The sequence below is a fragment of the Oncorhynchus tshawytscha genome, linkage group LG05 (assembly GCF_018296145.1).
Source record: "Oncorhynchus tshawytscha isolate Ot180627B linkage group LG05, Otsh_v2.0, whole genome shotgun sequence".
NCBI lineage: Eukaryota > Metazoa > Chordata > Actinopteri > Salmoniformes > Salmonidae > Oncorhynchus > Oncorhynchus tshawytscha.
In genome coordinates, this window is record NC_056433.1 from 12,752,298 (window position 1) to 12,772,968 (window position 20,671).

General features: G+C 42.3%; 1 pseudogene; it reads right to left on the bottom strand.

The window, feature by feature from the left end:
* Window positions 1–13,609: 13,609 nt before the first annotated feature.
* LOC112249833 lies at window positions 13,610–18,989 on the bottom strand (annotated as a pseudogene).
* Window positions 18,990–20,671: the final 1,682 nt, after the last annotated feature.

Consider the following 20,671-nt stretch of genomic DNA (forward strand, 5'->3'; position numbering starts at 1 on the left):
CCACATTGGTTTTGTTTCCACTAACTCCTTTCGCAGATCTTGTTCCATGTAATTAGACTCCATAGCTATTCACTAAAGCCACTTCAACAGCATGTAGTGCCACACAATATTGGCACCGTAGTTAAGAACTCTAAATTTAGTTGCAGCTTGTTTTCTACTCATTGGTTTGTCAACATTTACCTTAACCTCTCTGCACATGGAACCCGGTAGTGGGATGAAATTAAACAAATGGTGATCGCTACATAAATAGTCATATTAAACATTCATGAAAATACAAGTGTCTCACATGTTTCAAGCCTAGAATCTTACTAATCCAACTTTGTCAGATTTTAAAGGTTTTACTGCAAAATAATACGATGTGATTATGAGGATAGAGCCCCATAAACTATTTCAACCAGCACAGGCGTAACAATCACAAACTGCAATAAAATTGTTTACCTCTGACGAACTCCCTGTTTGCAATCACAATGTTCATTGTTACACAATGAATGGTATTTTGTTTAAATTCCATTTTCAAGCCTAAAACAACATTTTGTGAACCTCTAGTGTAGTGAATTCCATTTTCGACAACACATTCGGGGGAAAAATACACGACTTTTCCAGTCATGTTTGGTTTAATTGCACTCAACTAGTTTGTTCACACAACCAAACCTGATGGGTCATTTTGCAGGATGTATTGACTGAAAGAAACCAATTTTGAAGACAAGTAACATTGTGCACCAATGATTCGCCCGCTATTTCATTGATATCCTGTATTTTAACCCAATGACCACTGTTAATCTAGCTGGGTAGATGGCTAATGAGTTGAGGTAAACGGCAATATGTTTGTTGGAAGACCAACCCATGTAGTAAACTCCGGCGTAAGAGGTTCATTCACTATTGACGATTCATACCGGAAGGAGCAACACATGTTGCGCACAGCGTTTTGGTAAAGCGCATATTCAGCTTTTTATGTATCAATCAGTATGGCGATTTAAGTCAGAAGCTAAAAGGAACTGTTGCTTTCCAGTTGGTTAATTTCAAATCTATCAGAGCCAGAGTGGACTTGCTGCTGTTGGACTGTGGACTTGCTGCTCTTGTACAGAAGCTTAAGTACAAGATATGTAATTGGTAGCTTGTACACTGCAACCCCTTAATCTTCCAATTGTTTGACTGTTGGTCTTCCAGCAGGAGAACCTGAACACAAGCACCTAACAATGGTTGGTACACACTTGACTTCCTGTGACAAGTCATCTGAATCCCATCAGTTGACATCAACACCCAATTTTGCAAAATTGGTGCTGCTCAAGTGGGTCAAATTGGCAGCAAGCTCATAGTTGTAAATTCTCCTGGGTGCCAATTTTGCCCATGCAATTAGTTGTAATTTTATAAACATTAAAGGGGTTTTGTAATTGTGACAACCCAATGTACGAATAATTCTCAACTAAGGGTGCAAGTGTATTTGACTGGCAGGACAATTCTGTTACCTTATAGGTAGGCGTTGAATTACTTCCAATTTGTCTGACATGGCCAGTCTTCCTTGACATTAAAGTTCTGTGTGTACCAGCGTTATTGTGCTGAGTAATGGGATGCCTGCTCAATTGCCAATTTTGGTTCCCCTCAAAATGGAAGGGAAGCTGTAATGTGTCAGTGAAGCACTTCAATAGGCAAAGTCGTTTTGTCTACTGCCTCATTACTAAATCTGACTCGCATTTTCAGGAAAGGTGCAACTAAAATGCGAACTCTTTCATTTTGGATGTCAGGCTACTTGAATAAACATTTGAGATGTATTACTGGTTCCTCTAAACCCTGGCTATTGTTTGACATCAGCTGTAGCAACTCGAACTCCAGATATCAGTTATTGGCTAGGAGGGCCCTATTACTGTTCCATCACTTGTCAATGGACATTCCCACTCACCAGTGCTTGACTTGGCCTAAAAGGTGGCAGTACTGATGCAGACGTTCCAATACTTTTGCGCTAATCTGAGGAACAGGCACTCGGACATTAGGAAGTGACGGTATTCCACTCTGAGCTCCCGCGCAAGTCGAGCACTGCCACTCCCACCTTGCCTCAACAAATCGCATCGCCAATTAGTAATTGTTCCATTGACCCCAGACCCTTTTTTTTTCTGGCCCTACATGGCAGTTGAGCCATGTGGGTTATAAGGCCCTGTCCTTTAAGCGTAAGGCTATGCTTCATACCTTAACACTAACATTCTTAATCAGTTGACTGCATTTATTTCCTAATGTGTAGTTTTCAACCTGTAACATTTATATTAAACCTGGATTTTTTTCAATAAATTCCAGTCCCACTTTATTTCTCTAATCAATGTCGATTTTCAGTGTTCATTCTCTGTACTCTGTGAGTGAACATCAAGTGTGAAGTGAGGCCTTTCTAGCCATGCTGTCACAACTAGGCCTTAGCCTGTTATTCTTAAATAGGTCCATGTAAAGTATCCAGCTACCTCTTATACGCAGTGCCTTCAAAGTAGTCATACCCCTTGATTTAATCCACTTTACTGCCTGAATTCAAAATGGATTAAAAATACTGGATAAATGCAACATGTAAAGTTTCATGAGCTGAAATAAAAAATCACGTTCCATTTGCACAAAGCTTCTTTTTTTTGCACTTGTTAATCCCTGTTAGTGAGCATTTCTCATTTGCCAAGATTAACCTGACAGGTGTGGCATATCAAGAAGCTGATTAAAGAGCATGATCATTACACAGGTGCACCTTGTGCTGGGGACAAAAGGCCCCTAAAATTAATAGATGCCCCAATTACATGCTTCCATCACATGTCATGCTGATTGCAGTAATGTCCGCCAAACTTAACATTCATTTCTCTACCATAAGCTGCCTCCATCGGTTTAGAGAATTTGGCAGTACATACAACCAGCCTCAACCGCAGACCACGTGTAACCATGCCAGCCCAGGACCTACATCGGGCTTCTTTACCTGCGGGATTGTCTGAGGGTGCTGAGTATTTGTCTGTAATAAAGCCCTTTTGTGGGGAAACTCATTCTGATTGGCTGCGCCATTGCCCACCCGTGGCTGCGCCATTTAGGTTAGTATTGTGGAGTAACAATGTTGATCCATCAGTTCTCTTATCACAACCATTACGGTTTTAAAATCACCTTTGATACACCACCCAAAGCGTAATTTCACAATGCTTAAAAGGATATATTCAGCTTTTTAGATTTGCATATCTACCTATTGGTGCCCTTATGAGGCATTGGAAAACCTCCCTAGTCTTTGTGGTTGAATCTGTGCTTGAAGTTTACTACTCGATTGACAGACCTTACAGAATTTCTGTGTGGTGTACAGATATGATTAGTCATTCAAATCAGGTTAACCACTATTGAACACAATGATTCCGTGCAACATTGATTTGTTAGGCGCATTTTATACACCTGAACTTAGGCTTGCCATAAAGGGGTTGAATACTTGACTCAAGACAGTTCAGCTTTTCATTTATTAATTTGAAACATTTCTACCAACAAAATTCCACTTTGACATTAAGAGGTGTTGTGTAGATCAGTGACAAATCTCTATAATAAATTAAGTTTCAGGCTGTAACAATGTGGGAAAAGTAGTGGTGTCAATACTTTCTGAAGGCACTGTACAACTCTACAAGAAGTAGAGGCTAGTCTGCTTCTTGCTGCCTTGTTCTGTGACAGTTGAATGTTTTATATGCATTGTACTAACTTTTCCCCATCAACTACTGATGTCTTCATTTTCAGTATTGAGTCTTTCAGTTTCATAGTTATCATTAGTACACTAGTGCCCAATACTCAAAGGCTTTTGTTTAAGGTATCTCTACCCCAGGTACAAAGCACAACCATGTTTTTCCATATCTCAAGTCTCCCATATATGAAATGGATGGTTGTGTAAAAATGTTTTACTGAAAGGAGTTAAATTGATAAATAGTGACACACCACCTAAAGTCAAACCCTGAAGAATGAGGCATGGCTGTAAGGGGGGTGAGCCACAAGCTGATGTAACCCAAAATTACAAGCTCTGATATTGCTACAATGTGCAATACAAGTAGTCAGTTGTCTTCCCTACATACAAACATGTCTTAACGCATCTTGGAAATATAGACCTGTAAACACAGATACAACAGGAGGAAATAACTATGAATATTTATGATGAATGTAAGCCTTTTGGTAACTGTTAGACAACTGTCAAATCTGCTCTCATTCAGTGCTGTACTGTCCTGCCTGACACAAATGCATACACTTAAGTGTTTGGATGTTGTGGCTAATGTAATCAGCGCTAAGGCAAACTCAGACACCAAAAATGTATTTTAAGTCAAAGGTTGCTCTGTGGATTTTATATGTTCAGCTTCTTCCAATTACGTTAGGCCACCCCTAGACTTGACTCCAAATCCATTATGGTGCCCAAAATGGCCTCCACAATAATGTTAAATGGTGGTTTAATCACCTGTGTATGTACACTTATGACCACTACTTAAGACTATTTCTGTGTAATTCAGCTGTAAGGAATCCAACATTCCCACCATTTACACTCAAACACCTTTGTCTGGATTCATAAAAAGGTAGCAGACTTCTTGGCATGGCAACACCAGGCAATCCAAGGTCTGAGGATCAATGAGGCAACTGGGAGGCTCTGACGAAAGGAAAGAGCATCCAACCCTGGACTCAGACACCCTCTCCCGAGCTCTACAACTTGCACCCACTGTAGTGTAACTTGTGCCTCCAGGATTGGGCTCTTAAGTCACCTCATTATTTAGAAGTGAGCTTTGATTCATTGCTAGCCTAAAAGGTCTGCCTGAATCCAACATGACCTTCCGCTGGCTCGCTGCATTTGTGATGCACATTGGGATGTTCCGGTGCACCCTTATCCTGTTCCGGGTTGCTTCTTCCAGACAGTCATGTCCATCATCCTGGGGTTGCTGTAGATGTTTACATTAAGGTTTATTAGGAGAATGCAACCAGAATGACACTCATTGACAAGAAATGTCATCAACTTGCACCACTCCAATGTCAATACTATTGTGAATTTCCTAGAACTATCCTCCATAGGCCCACTCCTCCCACCAGGCAGTTACTAGACAGACTGGACTGCCATGTCAGGCCATTCAACAGACACAAATTGCTTGTATTGCTTGCATTGCCCTCATACTATTTTGCTACCAACCATAGCTGACCAGCCCATGTGACACCTGAACTGGACGAGCATGTGAAGAATGAGCTCATGCTGTGGTGACTCATGCATTGGTCTGGGAAACTGCAGTAATTCCAACATCCCTATAAGGACATGCCATTTTATGACAAACAAGAAGCACCGTAGGATGGTAAAACTTGCTGTATGTGATTATTTATGGAGGCTGGGGATTGACTGGGATATAGGGGTCTTTGTACAGCATGCCTGATCAGCTCCACCTCCTCTTCAACCCTTTAACTGTCCATCAAAGCCCAGGGATCATCTTCAAATGTATATGGAGCTGTGCTATGTCCCTCACAACCAAGCTACACTAACCTCCAAGTAACTGGAGGTCACTCTCACATGTTGTCACTCTCCACATTTCCTGCTGGGCGTGCCCCAGTAAGTAATCAATGCCAACCACCCACAGTTAATATCGGTTACATTTTCATCCCGACTTCCAAAGGAATATAAAGAAATATGTAGGACATTACCTACAGGACTTGGCCATATTCAACATGAAAAAAACATAGGCATCGAAAGGCAAGTATGTGTGACAGCCCTTTCACAGACTCCTTCACAACCAGACACCCAACCATTCCACTACTGGAGTATCCTCAGCATCATTCAGGCTGAGATAACATTCTGGTTAGTCAATGGGTCTCATTGACATGCAAGCTGCACCTGTTGAGTGCCTGCAACTGTTTTAGAAATGGAAACTGATCACCACACAGCCCTGAATACCTCGTCAAACATACAGGAATTATACTGCCCTTATTGCGGCATCTTGCCCAGAATGACCAGTTAGCTGTGTAACCTGGTCAGGCTCCAGAACTACAACCCCTACTGTTAGCTGTGTAACCTGGTCAGGCTCCAGAACTACAACCCCTACTGTTAGCACTAAAACCAGGTCAGGCTCCAGAACTACAACCCCTACTGTTAGCTGTACAACCTGGTCAGGCTCCAGAACTACAACCCCTACTGTTAGCTGTACAACCTGGACAGGCTCCAGAGCTACAACCCCTACTGTTAGCTGTACAACCTGGACAGGCTCCAGAACTACAACCCCTACTGTTAGCTGTACAACCTGGACAGGCTCCAGAACTACAACCCCTACTGTTAGCTGTACAACCTGGACAGGCTCCAGAACTACAACCCCTACTGTTAGCTGTACAACCTGGTCAGGCTCCAGAACTACAACCCCTACTGTTAGCTGTACAACCTGGTCAGGCTCCAGAACTACAACCCCTACTGTTAGCTGTACAACCTGGTCAGGCTCCAGAACTACAACCCCCACTGTTAGCTGTGTAACCTGGTCAGGCTCCAGAACTACAAGCCCTACTGTTAGCTGTACAACCTGGTCAGGCTCCAGAACTACAACCCCTACTGTTAGCTGTGTAACCTGGTCAGGCTACAGAACTACAACCACTACTGGCTACTTTGTCTTCTCACCCTGATAGGAGTCATGACCTGTCACCTCAGACTGAATCAACCTTGCACATGTCGTTTTATTGGGGAAAGGTTAGCATTGCTAGAGTAAAGTGACCAGATTTCTGAAGAAAAAAAAACAGGGACATTTCCAGTTTGGCGGTCAATATACCATTAAAATATCCAATGTTATTATTGATGAAAGAAAAAAGGGAGACAATTCCGGTTTCATTTATTTAATCTAACAGCCACACACACTGTGGTAGTCAGAGAAAACAACTATATTACAGAAACACTACAGACAAGACAGAACTGTCTGATCTGAACAGCCATTCAGTGGTCCTGGTAGTCTGGGTAGAATAAGAACAGAACATGAGAAAAATTAAAACAACAGACAATAGTATATGTGAAATACTTATCATAATAAAGAAATAAGATGCTGATGAGATTGGTAACTACATAACATACTTATACCAACCTAATCTGTATATTTTTCAGAAGAATGTATTTTCTTCAGGATTGCTCAGTCTTTGGCCAGCTTCTCCATGAACTCCTGGCAGGGGACGATGAAGTTTGTCTTCACAATAAGCACGGCCTTGATGGTCGGAGCAGTGAACCTATTTCTTGCTGCTGTCCATATATCATTAATTTGGGAGAACACTCTCTCGACTGGTGCATTACTTCCAGGTAAGCACATGACAACAGACGCTAATTTAGCCAGGTTAGTGTGTGGGATGTTGTTCTCTTTGAAGTGTGTAACCACCATGCTCCATATCTGACTAAGCGCTGTCTCAGATGTTTTCCATTCTTCAAGTGATCCCCCCTTTAGGAACTCTTGCAGGCCAGTAACCTCGTCAAACAATGCATCCTGTAACGGTTCTCTTGTGGTGAAGGAGAGTCGGACCAAAATGCAGCGTGTAGATTGCGATCCATGTTTAATAAACAAACGTAAACACGAATCAATACAAACAACGTAATGAACGTAACTAAAACCGAAACAGCCTATACTCGTGTAAACTAACAAAGACAGGAACAAGGACACTAAGGACAATCACCCACGACACACTCAAAGAATATGGCTGCCTAAATATGGTTCCCAATCAGAGACAACGATAAACACCTGCTTCTGATTGAGAACCACTTCAGACAGCCATAGACTTAACTAGAACACCCCACTAAGCTACAATCCCAATACAGACACACCACATACAAAAACCCATGCCACACCCTGGCCTGACCAAATAAATGAAGATAAACACAAAATACTTCGACCAGGGCGTGACACATCCTCATCGATGGTCACATTGGGGCATTTTTCCTGCAGTGTGGCTGCTGCCTTCTGGATCTCTTCACGCTGAGGTTGCCTTTTCAAAAGGAGACCATGTAAATATTTTAGATTATTTGTGTGCTTTCCCCATGCTTGCAAGTAATTCACACCCATAGTGAAGAATGATTGGGATGTTTCAAGAAAGCTCTCTTTAGACATTGCTCCATTTTCCTCTAGCTCTCTCAGAAGTCCTCTGACCAAAACTGGAATGAAGTTGTCATCATGTCTTGCAGTCAATTTTGCCTCAACGTTTCTCAGAATTGCAGTTGACTCCACAGCACAGCGGTCCTGGCCTTTAAGCATCTTGATCATGTCACTGAATAAGGTCAGGTTTCCATGGACAAAGGCCAGCCAATGGACCTTCGAACATTGTTCACAGGACAACAGGGCATGTGTCTTCATAAAGAAAAAAGGATTTCAAATGGCACATATATTTTCAGCACCCTTTCTAGAGCAGGGAGCATGGACAGCCAGCGAACATCGCAGTGTCCTAAAATGTTATGGTACTCCTGGCCAACAAACTCACCAAAGCTCTTCAGTCTTTCTACTCTGACGGTGAAAATAATAAAATAAAATATCTTTGTGAGCAGGTACTCAACATCAAGGGGAATCATATCCAAAGCTGTTCTGACCGTGTTATGAATGATGTGGGCAGGACAACCTCAGCCAATCACCTCCCGCTGCAGAGCATTTTTAACTTTGGTATGGACATTAACCCGCCCCGGCCTATTCATTCCTCCAAAGTTGGTATTTGTGTTGTCGGCAGAGAATGCCACGACTTTGTTTTCCAGGTTACATTTTTGGATGACCGCCAGGACCTCGGATGCAATTTCCTCTGCTGTTTCTCCTTTCAATTCAACAAAATCAAGCTGTTTTGTTTCCACAGATGTGCTGCATTCATATATTTTACTCACTATGGTGTCACATTTTGTCCTAGCACATGTAAACTTTGGCTCATAAAGCTTCCGTGTCAGTTGTGCTGTGCAGTCCATAGATCTGTAACTATGATTGCATAGTGTGGTATGCAAAGACACCCTCCTGCACAGCTAAACCATACTCTTCTTGGGAAGGCTCTACCTTCTTGAAGAATGTGGTGACAGAGTGCATACCAACACGGCCAATCAGAAAGGCTTTATGCTTTTTCGTCTGTTGATGTTCTACCACTCACTGCCGTTCTTCCCCCGCTACCAATTGGAAAAAGAGGAATAACAAAGGTTTCTGTGAACCATTCTATCGTCTTGACCTGAGCGTATAAACGGAAATTCTCTCATGTTGCCATTAAAATGGCATTTTTCGTTTCTTGGAAAGAACCATTGTACCTCTGTCTGCTCTTCTTCACTCTCATTGTGTCACTCTTCTTACTCTTAACTTTTTATTCTCTCCAATCTCTCTTTTCTTCACTCATCTTCCTGCTCTTTCTTCCTTTCCTTCTCTTCACCTTTCCACCTCACTCTTCTACTCTCCTCACTTCACTTTTTTTACTCCCTTAATTGTTCCTTCTCCTTCCTCTCCAATCTGTAATAATAAATAATACACTATTAGATAAAATACTTTGGTTAACAGATTCCCAATGCTTGCATCATTTTTGTATTTCATCTCAAAAACATTGTTTGGAAATAATAAATTGGCGGGCTCTGTAATCATATCTTTACCTTTCCTCCTCTCTCTCTTTCACTCTTCTTCCTATCCAGTCTTCCTCCTCTCCACTCTCTAACAGAAATCATTATGCTAATGTTATCCATGAAAATTTCAAATTCTATTTTCAAACTACTATTATAATGCCAAACCATTAAAATTGTAATCTACAAATAAATATTCTCAATTAATTGTGCATTCATTGAATATAATTTCAAAACATTCACATGCGTTGGATGGGCTGCTTTTTAACCTAGCTAACGTTACCATGACAGTTGCTAGCGAGCTAGATAATTTACTAACTTAGTCTACATAGATTATCTGCTCTATAAGGTTAAATATGCTATCTATATAATAATTTGTGACATTATAACATTACTAGCTAGTATCTCAAACGATTGTAATTTACCTGGCTTGAAGACGTTTATGGTGATGTTGTGGATTCACTTTGACACTTACTAGCTTCTGGCCGAGTTTTCCACAGCAGTTTTCTCTAAAACTAGTGCGAGCAAGTAGTTAGTAGAAGAAGAGTGAATGAAGCTGCTTTAGCGAGTAGCCCCCTCTGTTGGCCAAAACAAGCACAACGCGATTGAGACGTCAACCAGTAGGCTCTGCTGCCTGGTCTTTCTTGCCATGTAAAATATTATTTCACTTTGCGGTCTGTTTTTAACGCACAGTTAAAAACGGGGACATTTCTGGGGACAGCTACAGCTGGGGACAGGCCACCAAAAACGGGGACTGTCCCTGGAAAGCGGGGATGTCTGGACGGAACCCAAACCGGCTGTGCATGTGCGCCATTGTGCATACATTTATTTTGTCCCCCCACACCAAACGCAATCATGACACAGGTTAAAATATCAAAATAAATTCTGAACCAATTATATTAATTTGGGGACAGGTCGAACAGCATTAAACATTATTGGCAATTTAGCTAGCACTTGCTAGCTAATTTGTCCAATTTAGCTAGCTTGATGTTGCTAGCTAATTTGTCCTGGAATATAAACATTGAGTTGTTATTTTACCTGAAATGCACAAGGTCCTCTACTCCGACAATTAATCCACACATAAAATGGTCAACCGAATCGTTTCTAGTCATCTCTCCTACTTCCAGGCTTTTTCTTCTTTGAACTTATATGGTGATTGGCATCTAAACTTTCATAGTATTACCACAACGTCCACGTCCGACAACACAGTTGGTCTTTCAATCACCCACGTGGGTATAACCAATGAGGAGATGGCATGTCATTGGTATAACCAATGAGGAGATGGGAGAGGCAGGACTTGCACCTTAGCCCTTGGCAACACAGACGCTTGTTGACGCACACGAGCAGTGTGTGTGGAATAATTGAATAATATAGATTTCTAAATTTATGTTGCAACACTCAAGTCGGGTGTAGTCAGGGTATTACAGGTTGCTTTCCTGTAACTTAGTTACTCTACTGTGCTTGTGAAATACTTATATGATAATATGCTGTGAGTGTGAATGAGATTAAAACATAAACACACTGAAAAACTAGTTTGCTTGAGCTATTCAAACAGGTATGGCAGTGACACTCCCATGATATACCAAGAGCCCTTATGAAACACTTAAGACAGAACACTACTTACAGTAAAAGCAGACAGGTGTTTGAGGCATGAGTGTTACATAATTCATATTTACAGGTGATTTAACCTCTAAATGTTATGGCAGCCATATTGGATATGACAACATTTTGAATTTTAGGCAAATTATAAAGAATCTGCAATGACTTCATTGCAGGACTAGGGGCTAAATATACAAAGTCCTTTAACCTCTACATGATGGGTGTTCCTATATCAGGTCGGTTGAGTTAATGTGCACTAATGTGATTAGCATGACAGTTGTAAGTAACAGCAAGCTTTCCAGGACATAGACGCATCTTATATGGGCAGAAAGCTTAAATTGTTAATCTAACTGCACTGTCCAATTTACAGTAGATATTACAGTGAAAAAAGACCATGCTATTGTTTGAGAGTGCACAACAATAAAAAACTTATCACGGCAACTGGTTCGATACATTCACCTCTTAAGGTAAATAATGTACTTACATTCAGTAACCTTGCTCTGATTTGTCATCCTGAGGGTCCCAGGGATAAAATGTAGCATAGTTTTTTTTTATACATTTTTATATTCAAATGTAGGAACTGGGTTCTATAGTTTGAACCCTTGCTGTCTCTGGATCCACACCCACCATCTAGATGTGAAAGTTAATGTATAAGCTAATGATCCATCATTTATGACACTCGGTTGTTTTCCTTTTGAGACTATTACAACAGTCACAAAAAGTGTAATTGTGCATTTGTCAGGCAGGACCATACAGTATTGAGTGCAAATTTGACTTGGAAAGTTGTCTATTGAACAGCTACCAATCAGTGAAGTTTATATTCATGAATATTCAGTTGATACTCCGCCCAGATGTGAAGAGTAGTCTGGTGGACTTTCAAACTTTGTATTCAGATTAGCCAACAGAAACTACCAGCGCATAGGTTTAATCTACCAACCTCACACCTTCCCCGTAAACCAGTGGTAGTCTGTTAACACAGCCAAAGTCAAACACTGCCCATTTCTACTCTTAACATATGATTTAACCTAACCACACTTAAAAACATGTTTTACAATATAACTTGGATAACTTTGCAATATATATAACAAGCACAGAGTTATACTTTACAATATAACTCTGTGCTTGTGGACAACCCCACAAGCACAGAGCCACAGTTGTGATTACATATTAAATGAAACACTTTACAGAAAGGTCACACCTATAGTCACTCCCACAACGGCCAACTTTGAGTCGTTGATGAACTAGTCTTACGCACAATTACATGGGATGAGGGCATCTGCCAGGAACACTGATCATGTGTTACACTAGTGATAAGCTGTAGTGTGTGCGTCTGGAATGGGAAAAGTATCCACGCGTTTACATTTCCAGGTCCTACCCTCTGACGAGTAGCATTCACCTTGAAAGACTCAACAGGAGTTTGCACAACTGTCGGGAGGGAAAAAGCAACACGGTTAGTGGATAGTGTCACAGCATGTGCACAGAGGATCACCTTATCCCGCAGTATCAACCTTACTGTGAACACCTCACAGGGAGGATCCCAACAGAGTCCAGTCTTGCGGCAGCACTGACTGGTGTAATGACTGACCCGACTCATCACATGCTGCCTCAGGCTAGATACCAGTACTCCACGCCATCTCACCCTGGGACTCAGCAGCACTGACTGGTGTAATGACTGACCTGACTCATCACATGCTGCCTCAGGCTAGATACCAGTACTCCACGCCATCTCACCCTGGGACTCAGCAGCACTGACTGGTGTAATGACTGACCCGACTCATCACATGCTGCCTCAGGCTAGATACCAGTACTCCACGCCGTCTCACCCTGGGACTCAGCAGCACTAACAGCCTAAACAGCAGTAAACTCAATGCATGGACCGTTGAATTAGGTTGTTCATTCAGGAAGTAAACCAAAATGGCAATTCTACATGCGTCAGAAGAGAAAAATTGGAATCGGTTTACTTCCAAAATTGAAAGACCATCACCGCTGTAGTCAGGGCTCACATCCATCCACAGCCTTGGAGCTCAGCGTCACCACCCCGCTGGCATCACTTTGGGGGGGTACAACATGCTGGAACACTGAGTCACTTCTTCCTACTACACTGGAATTCTCTTCTGCTTTTATACCAAATATTTATTTTAAAAGTTACTTTTCCCTCAGATGGAAAATTGGTTTGCAGCTTAAAACTGGTTCCGAGTTGCAGAATTACAAAAGGGGTTGATTTATGCATGTCAGATGACTAAAGTATATGCCTTGATGTTGAATGCAAATAACCAGATGAGCATTAAAGCTACCTTAATCTTTAAGTTACTGTTTCTGACCCACTCACACTGCCATGCCTGATGAAAATCCAAATTAGAGCAATTGATAGATTGAGGTGCAAGTGAATGAAACCAAATCATGTAGAACATTTTATTTGAACTCTCCTCACATTAGGACATTTACACACGAAGAACCTGTCCAGATTAAACATATGGGATGCTCCTCAGATGTCTTTGAGGTCGTTGCCCTGTTGAGAGAAAAACCTGTTAGTTCAGTTGTGTTTGACAGAGTCTGAAAATCAATCCATACCTTTCTCATTGTTGTCCTGGTTCACACACTGTCCACCACAGAGGCCAGAGGGACTACTGACGTCACAGATGTGCTCAACACAATGGACAAAGGGAAGATTACCACTCAAACAAAATGTACCTAAACAGAAACTATTTTGTGAACTTTACCTGGCCATTAAGATAATTCACATCCTTGGTGAAGGAGAACATCTTGACCTCAAAGCGTTTGATGCGAGAGGGGAAGTGGACCCTGGAGTCAGCCACCACTGGGTGGAAGACAACACGGTACAGAGCCTCCGGTTTCTCACAGCTGCCAGTGGAGACAGGAACCAAGTTAAGCAGACAAATAAAAAAAGCTGTAACCAAAACCACCTTGTGTATGAAGTCTTATGGTGGTTTGGTTTGAATTCTTTAGAAATAGCCTGTTAAGGCTGGCCCTACCTGAGGGGATATACTACAAAGCAGGTTCAAGGAGTTAACATACCTACATATTCTGATAACTTTTTAGAAAGATCTACTGAATACAACCATGTTCATTTAGATTGAAATAATGCACTCAAAAAAAGTGAACATCAGGGTTGGAATGCTAAGTCAGCATTAAATCTAAAGTAACCCACTACCCAAAACACTTATCTGGGTCAAAAATAGAACAAGTTACCCATTAATGAGATTCCATCTGGATTGGGAGTCAGTCCTTGTTGAGCGTGGCCCAGCAGTGGTCAAGCAATAGCACCACCTTGGGGTCAGTGGACCTGGTAAGCTCCACCTCAAAGTACAGAGGCTGTCTTAGGTATGTCACCACTGGGTAGTCCTCCTCCTGGTGGAACGAGTTATACGAGGCATCTGGAACACAGAGAAAACCGGGGGGGTGTTTAGTGTCCATGAAACAGGTACTTGTACTTATCCAATAAGAAATGCTCATATCCTGTTGTGCCTCAATAAACATGACCAATCTATACCAATATATACCAAATGCTACATCAACAAAAGGCTTCTGCTGAATTCACCAACCACCTCCTCCATAACTACTCCTCTGCAGATCGGAGCTGGTTGGATAAGTGGAAGCATTACAGGTTGGAAATATTTCCACCCAGGCAATCAGAAGGCAAGATTAAGCCTTGACCATACTGCTTAGATTTCTGCACTTTATCAAGGCTATAAATGCAGTGAAGGAGACCTGCTAAATGTATGCTAATGATGGAATATTCAATCCTCAGATCAGGACTGACTAAAATGTAGAGTCCAGGTGTCAAATTGAAATTAGTGCACTCTTACCATGAGTGAGTCTCATTCTGAATATAAGCTGACTGTTCCCAGTCTCATTGGTGAGGAAGGAAAGCGTGGCGGTGACATTGACCACGTAGCAGCAGGACAGTAGAGTATTCTCCCATCCCTCATTAGGTTAAGGGAAACATGCCTACACTGGTAGTATTGCCACAGGAAGATGTTTGGGGTGAGGGTACTGCAGCACCCGTAATTCCAGAGTTTATGACTGGCAGAAGATGGAGGTTAGATTATTGAGCAACTGGTGATAAAAGCATACAAATATTAATTATAAATGTTATGATTTGTGTAACCACTAGCTGATATTCTTCCGAGTCTTAAGTTTCTGCATTAGTCTTCCCCTCAAGTTCATCTGGCAATGAGATTTCATTCTGATACAGCGTGACATTGTTGATGAACTATAAGAGTAGCATTTACTTTAGGGCCTGTAGAAGGGAAGTCCCCATCACCTCAGGGTCATTGTACCTTCCGGGTGGTGCCACACGAGTTGACAGTGAAGTGAAAGTAGGCAAAGTGGTCATCGCTGTAGGTGGGGCCACAGGCAGGGTCACTCAGGTTCAGCTGACTAGGGTTCAGACTGGGAGCATACTCCACCTTCACCTCCAGTGCAGCCATCGTCCTGTTAGAGAAACACTCTGGGGCAAAGGACAGGTAGTCATCAGGTATCAAACAAATGGTAGGTTCCAATACTTGCTTCATTTGAGCTTGCCTACCACAGGGCAACAGTCCAGAAGTAAAGTCTCTGCCCATCTGGCACTACAATTAGGCTCAGATTAAAGAAAACAATTCATATCTGAACCCAGGTTTGGTAGTCATGTCATGGCCATTTTTCTGCAGTATTTGTTTTTAGAACCAACCAGTTAGAGTTTTGAAGCTGCAAGCCAGGGTGAAGTATTTGATGGTAATGTTGTAGGGATTCAGTCACATCCAGTCTGCTCCTGATAAATGAAGAGTGAACAGACTGGGAAACAGTTTGAGCATTCATTAGTCAATTTCATTTAGAATTTTAGCTTAACGTGTTCAGGGAGCGCATCATACCTCAAAACACTGTATTTGGTGAAGAGAAGGGCACTGTGATAGTGATGTTTGAGTCACCCTCTTAAATACTGTTGAGCAAGCTCCTTGGTCAGCAGCCGCTTGCCAACCACAACCACGAAGGGCTCCTAAGTTGCCATAGTTCAAAGTGATAACTGATCAGGATAACTTTTTCCAGTGACTGATGGTGGAACTAAAAGTACAAAAACAGGGAGGCACTACTTGAACTTGTCCATGATAAAACATTGATTTTTACAGTGCGCCCTAATAAACACGACCCTGGCAAGTTGGGAACAGGTTCCAAATACACAGCTGAACACTTTTTGCAGAGACTGCATGGGAAAAAAGAAAACATGGTTTCATGTCAAATATGGCATTCGCGGCAATCATTGTTAACAAGAGGAAACAGTCAATATAAGTGGTGCATAGTCCTGCGGTACAGCGTACACAACGTCCTGCGGTACAGTGTACACAACCACCATAAAAAAAGCCAGACTACGGTTTGCAACTGCACATGGGGACAAAGATCGTACTTTTTGGAGAAATGTCCTCTGGTCTGATAAAACAAAAATAGAACTGTTTGACCATAACGACCATCGTTATGTTTGGAGGAAAAAGGGGGATGTTTGCAAGCTGAAAAACACCATCCCAATCACGAAGCACGGGGTTGGCAGCATCATGTTTTAGGGGTGCTTTGCTGCAAGAGGGACTGATGCACTTCACAAAATAGATGACATCGTGAAGAAAGAAAATTGTCAATATATTGAAACAACATCTCAAGACATCAGTTAAAGCTTGGTCGCAAATGGGTCTTCCATATGGTCAATGACCCCAAGCATACTTCCAAAGTTGTGGCAAAATGGATTAAGGACAACAAAGTCAAGGTATTGGAGTGGCCATCACAAAGCCCTGACCTCAATCCTATAGAACATTTATGGGCAGAACTGAAAAAGTGTGTGCGAGCAAGGAGGCCTACAAACCTGATACAGTTACACCAGCTCTGTCAGGAGGAACTGGCCAAAATTCACCCAACTTATTGTGGAAAGGTTGTGAAAGGCTACATGAAACGTTTGACCCAAGTTAAACAATTTGAAGGCAATGCTACCAAATACTAATTGACTGTATGTAAACTTCTGACCCACTGGGAATGTGATGAAAGAAATAAAAGCTGAAATAAATCACTCTACTATTATTCTGACATTTCACATTCTTAAAATAACGTGGTGATCCTAACTGACCTAAAACAGGGAATTTTTACTGGGATTAAGTCAGGAATTGTGAAAAACTGAGTTTAATTGTACTTGGCTAAGGTGTATGTAAACTTCCGACTGCAACTGTAAATTAAAAGCATTGGTCAACTGATAGCGTTGTAACTATTCAATATCAAGGAATAATGTCAAGTACATTGAGGAATAAGAAAACGAGTTATAATCTTTCTAAAAAGCAATGTTGCCACATTCCTCAACTACTACGCATCTTAAAATCAAGCACCATTTGCATGTGAAGACGGCATGACAGTCGCTCAATTTGTTGACCCATACCTATTAGGCAAAGCGGCTTTGTGTTTAGAGAGCGAAAACTACCTCCTTAAAGACCACTGGGTCAGAAAAGGGAACTTCCATTGTGAAGGTCTTCAAGGTGTTGTCCAGGGATCTGTGCTCCTGAACATTAAAGCCTCTGGCATTGCACTCTGCAACAGTTAGCATACCGATGGGAAAGGTGACATTCAGCAGCTCCACATCAATGTTGAAAGTCCCCAACTCAAACACAAACACTGGCTGCTCAGCTTACAAGGGCGTGTCTGTTCATTGGCACAAAATAAATCATTTAAATGCTTAGCAGAAACCTGCATTTTGGGGATAATCCCACCATGTTTCAGTACATTGTCTACCTTTTAGTGCCTAATGAACAGGACCCAGCATCCCAACAGCACCTTGAAACTAAACCTTACTCAGTTGCGAACTTGTGGAGGCCTGGCCAGAGGTGTGGTGATAGGGAGGAGGACTTTGTATCTGGTGTCCTTGTTTGCATCCTCCTCAATCCACAGCAACTCAAGCATGGACTCAATGGTGTAAGTGACAAAGTAGTGGTCATCCTGAATATGGCTCGGTTAGATAGTCAAGTGATCATTTAGTAATATTGCTTGATAAGATATATTTTACACAAGACAGGTTTAAGAGTTTTCCCCTGAAAGAAGGCAAAGGGAGAAGTGTTACTGCAAAGCACTGACAAGTGCGTCACTGACTGAAAAGTAGTACTTTCTGGCAGCCATTTCCTCAGCGTCCAGTCTCTTGGCATCAATCACCATGTACACCGCCAACATGGTGAAGGCATCAGAGGAGATCAGTGGGTTTAGGTGCCTGGGTATGTACCAGGTGATCATTTATGGAGTGAAGGCCACTGCCCCTGCATTGAAACAAGATGCCAAGGACATCTTCAGTAGACCATGGAACCTTGTAGCAAATAAAAGAAATGTGCCCTTTGACAAATGCAGGTAGTTCTTTGTTTCAAAACTCCCAACTGAACACTACCTAGGTAGTCGTGCCAATAGTTCACTCAACCTGGTATTGTACAATCAGCAGTGGCATCTATTCGAGTCACCAGCCACTTCTGCTCAAAGGTTGAGATCAGCCTCATCGGAACCCCAGCAACCTGTTCAGGGGGCAACCACACCAGGACTGTGCTCAGTAGGGCACTGTGTAGTAAAATGTTGCACAGAGCGAAAAACGAACACCTTGACAAGTTCAGGTAGGGCCACTTGGTTTCCAAACGTTTGCTCTAATGAACACAACCCAGTCATAGAAAACATAGGTGGATAAACAGTTAGCTCATGGAGGAAGTGGAGAAAGTCCACTTACATCCTGTAGGTACATCTCCTCTGCATTATCAGGGCTCCTCAACACTAGCTGTGTGGGAGTGTTGCCTATTGCATAGCCCTTTCTTTGGAGCTCACCCACCTTCATGACCTTCTTGCCAGGACTGAAGACCACTGCTGTCATGCATCCTGAAGCAAGATCCTGTTTTAGGAAATGGAAAGATGAATTAATCAAGTTCTTACTAAAGGCAAACTGTCCGGTGCCAACTTATCATTTTGCAGTGGAATTAAAGAAACGTAGCTACCTCAGCACCTCTGAGGTTGCTGCTCCTTGCCTTAAGCTCAAGGACGGTTTGGAATACTGGAATACTCCTGACCTACACCTAGGGGAGAAAGGCCATTACTGCTCATAGAGTATATGGCAATATATTCTCCCTCCCATACAATAGGAAACTAATTTCTTAATAGTCTTGTCAATTTGAGTCTGCTCTCCTAAAAACACAATGAAGAGCCAATGTTCCTCTGACTATGTTTGATTACTACATACCATTGTAGGGTTAAGGCTCACACACCGCCTTGTTACAGAAAACAGACAAGACAGTAATCTGTGCTAATTAGTCATCTGCGTCTCCTAACATCTGTGTACACAACATTGACGCCACAAACATGTTACTGAAAAATACTGTCCGCTGCAACTGTTAAGTGTACAGCAAGTGTCTATTTTGCACGGGAAATTATTGATGCGATATGAAGTAGTGGGATGTATGTCTCTAGAACCATACTGCAATAATAACCGAGTCACATGTAGATGGAGTATTTGGCTTCCAGCGCATATTTGCCTTTAAAACAGAACATGTAATGCCTTTGGCGTAACATTGGCCCCCAGTAGTCCATTGGGGCATGCTCTGCTCACTTACCTCCATGTAGGTGCGGTCACACAGAATCTCTCGGGAGGCCCATAGGGTATAGCTACAGGTTTTGCCTACTCTGTACACAGAGCAGTGTTGCCAACTCCTCAGTAAGGAAAGTAGCTATTGGCTGCCCTAAAAGTCGCTAGAAGTCGCTAAATGACGCCATCACCTAATTTGCATAATTGTCAATGTGCATGTAATTGTGATGGACGCTGTAGGAGAGAGGAATAACAGCCCCCCCCAGAACCCCCTCCACACACACAGGCTGTGCTGGCTCACAGAAAGAGTGGGGTGGGTCATTGTCATTTTGGTCAAGGCTCTCTCTCTATGGCAGATTCAGCAATTGAGGGAGCTGACTTAAATGAGTAAGCAGCTGATGAGCCAAAAAGCTGCAAGCTGAATACTCTCTCAGCTTCAGCATTTGAGTGTAGTAAGGACAACACAGACACAGCAGCCATGGCAAGTACTTGAAACGGGTTGATATCAGCTGCATCCCTGAACTTCCAAATCTCACTCCAGAAGCCCAGTGTGTTTTTTGTCTCATTCCATTTACTAAGATGGATGGCACATCATTGCTGGACAATCTTGTCTATCTCTGCAGGGGAGTAGCCAAGGAGCTTGGCTATTTCTTCTATTTCTCCAGGGCTCTTATTGTGCTTTAGAGTTTCCTCCGCATTGAAAACTGACATATACTGCAATGCTTCGATGTTGTCCGGCAGTCTCACCCTCAACTCATTAGTGAGGGAGATGGTGAAGGCTACACACCGCTTTCGGACATTGTTTTCATCCTCAGGCGCAAGGTGGAGCTCAGCTGCCTTTGACTCAAAAAGGTAACCAAGGTACGGTTTGGGACTGATGTATCCATCTATTGGCCCTTTGAGTACATCAACATTTGCCAGTGGATTCAGCACCCTGCTGCTCACAGACTTGATCAGGCTACCCAAGCTGTCAAGTA